Here is a 6,000-nt window from a genome sequence, read left to right on the forward strand (position 1 = left end):
ATTTTGAATGGTGAAGCAGCCATGCACACCTAGCATAAATCCCCCTTGGTCATTTTATAATTCTTTTCTTACTATTTTAGATTTGACTTGCTAATATTTTCTTGTGGATTTTTACATCTATGTTCATGAGATATATTGGTCTATGGTTTTCTTTTATAGTTTTTGGTTAGGAAAGTCTGATAAAGACACTACAAGAAAATAAAACTACAATCAATATTCTTCATGAACCTGGATGCAAAAATTCTGAACAAAATACAAGCAAACTAACTATACCAGTATATTAAAAGGATGATACACCATGACTAAGTAGGATTTATTCCTGGAATACAAAGATGGTTCAACATACAAGTATCCATTAATGTAATACACTACATTATCAGAATAAAGAAAAAAACCCCACATGATTATATCAACTGATTCAGAAAAGGCATTTGACAAAACTTAACACCCTTTCATGATAAAAACATTCAACAAATTAGGAGTAGAAGGAAACTAATATAATGAAAACCATACATAAAAACCCCACCATGAACATTATACACAATGGTGAAAGACTAAAGCCTTCCTCTTACATCAGGAACACAACAAGGATGCCCTCATGACTACTTGTGTTCAACACAGTACTCAAACTTATAGCCAGAGCAATTAGAAGAAATAAAAGGCAACCAAATTGAAGGGAAGAAGCAAAATTATCTCTCTTTATAGATGATATGATCTTGTATTTAGAAAACCCTAAAGACTCCACAAAAAAACTGATGGAACTCAAATGAATTCAGCAAAGTAGAATACAAAGTACACTAAAATCAGTTACATTTCTATACATGAACAATGAACAAGAAAAGGAAATTTTGAAAACAACTCCATTTACAATCAAAAAGAAAAAAAAATATTTAGGGGATTAGCTTAAACAAGGAGGTGAAAGGCTTGTACAATGAAAACTATGACATTAACGTAAAGAAGACATAAATAAATGGAAATACATCCCATGTTCATGGATTGGAAAGCAATATTATTAAGATGTCAATATTACCCAAAGTGATCTACAAATCCGGTATAATCCCCATCCAAATTCCAAAGACTTCTTCTTCTTTTTTTTTTGCATTAAAAAATCCATCCTACACAAGAGTGTACTATGAGGACGAGAGTGTACAATGAGGACAAGAGGGTACTATGAGAATGAGAGTACTATGGGACTTGAGAGTGTACTATATGATAAGGACAAGAAAGTACAATGAAGATGAGAGTGTACTATGAGAGATAAGTTGTGTAGTTTTATTTGCTTGTTTTTTGTTGTTTTTTTAGTAAATGAGTTTAAGCGCAATTAGAATTCAAAGCAATCTTTCCTAGTCCTGTAATTTTAGTAGTACAACATGCCCAGGGAAAGTGCCTGTTTAGTGGCAACAGACTACGTAGCAGAATGACTATCTCCAGGCCTTCACTTGGCTGACTTCAGAAAGTTTCAGTTAAGAAATGGAAAAAAAAAAAAGGAAAATAAAATTAAAGTAGAAGAAATAATGTGGACTAAAAATATCATGTGCTTCAACATGACTCAAACTCCAAAAGATGTACAAGGTTGGTAAATTCAATTACATAAAAATTTTTGGCATGACAAAAAAACAAATTAAAAGGGACGCCTGGGTGGCTCAGTCAGTTAAGCATCTGCCTTCAGCTCAGGTCATGATCCCAGAGTCCTGGGATCGAGTCCCGCATTGGGATGATTCCCTGCTCCACGGGAAGCCTGCTTCTCCCTCTGCCTGCTGCTCCCCCTTGCTTGTGCTCTCTCTCTCTGACAAATAAATAAAAAATCTTAAAAAAAAAAATTTAAAAAGTGACACTAAGTGAAAAAAATTTTCAACTCGTGACAAAGGGCTGAACTCCCTGAGAGTGCATAGCAGTTGAGAAGAAAGTCTTTATTTTTTATTTTTAAAATATTTACTTATTTATTTTGAAGAGAGAGAGAGCATGAGCAGGGGGAAGGGCAGAGGGAAGGAGAGAGAGAATCCTCAAGCAGACTCCCCACTGAGTGGGGAGCCCAATGTGGGGCTCAATCCCAGGACCCTGAGATCATGACCTGAGCTAAAATCAAGAGTCAGTTGAAATCAAGAGTCAACCCAATTAACCAACTGGGCCACCCAGGTGCCCCAAGAGGAAAAAGTCTTTAAAAGGAAAATGTTAGATATAATCATGACACCCTTAGAAATAAAAAAGTAAACATGTATCAACAATTTTACTTAGCTCATTAATGAGAAAACAAGGAATATGTTATAACTGGTTCAAAGGAGGATTCCAAAAATACCATATATATATATATATTTTTAAAGATTTTATTTATTTATTTGAGAGAGAGAATGAGATAGAGAGAGAGAGCATGAGAGGGGGGAGGGTCAGAGGGAGAAGCAGACTCCCTGCCGAGCAGGGAGCCAGATGCGGGACTCGATCCCGGGACTCCAGGATCATGACCCGAGCCGAAGGTAGTCGCCCAACCAACTGAGCCACCCAGGCGCCCAGAAAATACCATATATTTAGAAAACAAGGAATTCTGAAGTGAATTTTCAACTAGATGTGAAACAGTTCTTTTTTTTTTTAAGATTTTGTTTATTTATTTATTTGAGAGAGAGAGAGAGAGAAACAGCATGAAAGGGGATAGGGTCAGAGGGAGAAGCAGGCTCCCCGCTGAGCTGGGAGCCCGATGCGGGACTCGATCCCAGGACTCCGGGACCATGACCCGAGCCGAAGGCAGTCGCCCAACCAACTGAGCCACCCAGGCGCCCCTAGATGTGAAACAGTTCTATTCATAGGGAAATATTAAATTGTACTCATGTGACATAATTTGCTATGGACAAGAATAATTAGTATTATTATCAGTTTTCCACAATTTATAAAGTATCTCAAAGACAATAAAAGCCAGGGAGAATCTGGGTAGGGGAGCTTGACAGGGCATCTGATAATCTTCCCTCCCTCCATTTAAAAATCTTTCACAAAATTTCCTGGCAAGTTCAACAACCCAGTAGTTTTAGGGACATGAATAAACAGTTCACAGGAAGAGAAATATAAAGGGTCTATTAAATAATTTTAGAATCCTCAACCTTAGTTATAATAAGAGAAATGCAAATTAAAGCCAATACCTTCTGCTGGTGAAGTGCTGCTAGTAAATAAACTTAAACCAATGTGGGGTTTTCTGGTAATTTGTCAAAATTATAGATGCATTTGCCTTCCAACACATCAATCCCACTTCCAGAAATCTATCCAACAGATAGATTTGTCTTTCTCACATATAAAATGAACTGTTTTGTTTTTGTCCAAACAAAATGTGATTCTTTACAACAGCAAAAGATTGAAACAAGACTGTGTGTCCATTGACAGGAATGGAACTATGGTGCATGTACAGGATGGAACACTACTACCTAAAAGTAGATCTCTCAGGGAAACTTTAAAGAAAACACAGTGCAGAATATATGGCACACTACCTTTTGAGTTAGAATGGACAGCAAGAATATATATTCCCATAAAGAAATATGGAGAAGAAAAATCAGATACTAATATAAATAGTTATCTGTCATAGGCTATGGGGAATGGCGGACAGACACCAGATGGGAACATGATGTCACAATGAATACCTCTTCATATAGTTGCCATATTTGGGCAATGTGACTGGACTAACTATTCAAAACTTCACATATATTTAAATGGTCTAAATGCTCCAATGAAAAGACATAGGGTGACTGAATGGATAAGAAAAAACAAGATCCATCTACATGCTGCCTACAAGAGATTCACTTCAAACCTGAAGACAGGTACAGACTGAAAGTGAAGGGATGGAAAAAGACATTGCTTGCAAATAAAAGTGAAAAGAAGCCTGGGTAGCAATACTTCTATCAGACAAAATAGACTTTAAAACAAAGGCTGTAACAAGAGACAAAGAAGGGCATTACATAATGATATTGATCTAAGAAGAGAATGTAACAATTGTAAATATCTAATGACCCAACATAGGAGCTCCTACATACATAATGCAAATATTAACAGGCAAAAAGAAAATGACAGTAATACATTAATAGGGGACATAAAGTAGGGGATATAAAGACCCAACTTGGGGCGCCTGGGTGGCTCAGTTGGTTAAGCCACTTGCCTTCGGCTCAGGTCATGGTCCTGGAGTCCCGGGATCGAGTCCCGCATCGGGCTCCCCGCTCAGCAGGGAGTCTGCTTCTCCCTCTGACCCTCCCCCTCTCATGTGCTCTCTCTCTCAAATAAATAAATAAAATCTTTAAAAAAAAAAAAAAAAAAAAAAAAAAAGACCCAACTTATTTCAACAGATAGATCATCCAGACAGAGAACCAATAAGGAAACAGTGGCTTTGAACAACACATTAGACCAGATGGGCCTAACAAATATATACAGAACATTCCATCCAAAAACAGCAGAATAGACATTATTCCCAATGTACATGGAATATCCTCCAGGATAGATCACATGTTAGGCCACAAAACATGTTAGGCTTCAATAAATTTAAGAAGACTGAAATTACATCAAGCATCTTTTCTGATCACAACAATATGAAACTAGAAATCGATTACAAGAAGTAAACTGGAAAAAAACACAAACATGTAGAGGCTAAACAACATAATACTGAAAAACATAAAAAGAATCAAGGAAGAAATAAAAAGTAAAAAGAAACAACTGAAAATGAAAACACTGTGGTCCAAAATCCTTGGGACATAGCAAAAGCTGTTCATAGCAATATAGGTTTACCTTAAATGCAAAACCTCAAATAAACAATCTAACCATACACCTATGAGAAAAGGAACAAAGCCCAAAGTTACTAGAATTAAAACAAAACAAAACAAAACAAAAACCAATGAAAATTGGAGCAGAAATAAATGAAATACTTCAAAACAAAACAGCCAGGAGCGAATACTACCCCCCCACCCCCCATGTACTCCAAGTATTCTTCACATCACTGTTTCCACACTGTCTGCCCCTGGGTTGTTTGCCTGCCTTCTCTCCAGGAGTAGGTCAGTACTCTCTGGGCTCTATCCCAGTCAAGCCTGCAGATCTTTAAAACTCTATCCAAGCCAAGCCTGCTGATCTTTAAAGTCCCACTGGTTCCAAGAACTCATGAAGTTCAGCCTCTCTTGTTTTCTAAGCCAATGGCTTTGGGGAAACATTCTTGTGCCTTCCCCCCTGTGTACCTCTCTCTCTCCCTTTCTTCTCTTTTTTCTCTCACCCTTCTCCATGAGCATGGCTCCCTCCCCCCTACCCAGGACCCACAGTTTGTTTCTCCTTTAAACTATGTCTCCACACTAAACAAAACCAATAATCAATAGAAAAGACAAATGAAACCAAGAGCTGGTTCTTTTAAAAGATAAGCAAACTTGATAAACTTTTAGACAGACCCATCAAGAAAGAAAGAGAGCAGACTCAAATAAATTAAATCAGAAATGAAATAGAAGTAACAAATGACACCAAAGAAATACAAAGGATTATATGAAACTATTACAAAACGTTATATGCCAACAAATTGGACAACCTAGAAGAAATGAATTAATTCCCAGAAACATACAATCTTCCAAAACTGAATTAGAAAGAAACAGAAGATCCAAACAGACTGATTACAAGTAATAAAACTGAATCAGTAATCAAAAAACTGCCAACAAACAAAAGCACAGGACCAGATGGCTTCATAGCTGAACTCTACCAAAAATTTTTAAAAAGTTAATACCCATTCTTCTCAAACTATTCCAACACAGAAGAGGAAGGAAACCTTTCATATTCATTCTATGAGGCCAGTATTACCGTTGCCAAAACCAAAGACAATACAAAAAAGTAAAACTATAGACCAATATCCTGAACAAAGATGCAAAAATCCTCAAGAAAATATTAGCAAAATGAATTCAGCAATACATTAAAAAAATCATTCACCACAATCAAATGGGACTTATTCCAGGGATGCAAAGACAGTCAAACACCCAAAAATCAATCAATATGATACATCACATTGAC

This window comes from Halichoerus grypus, chromosome 6, assembly GCF_964656455.1.
Source record: "Halichoerus grypus chromosome 6, mHalGry1.hap1.1, whole genome shotgun sequence".
Taxonomy (NCBI): Eukaryota; Metazoa; Chordata; class Mammalia; order Carnivora; family Phocidae; genus Halichoerus; species Halichoerus grypus.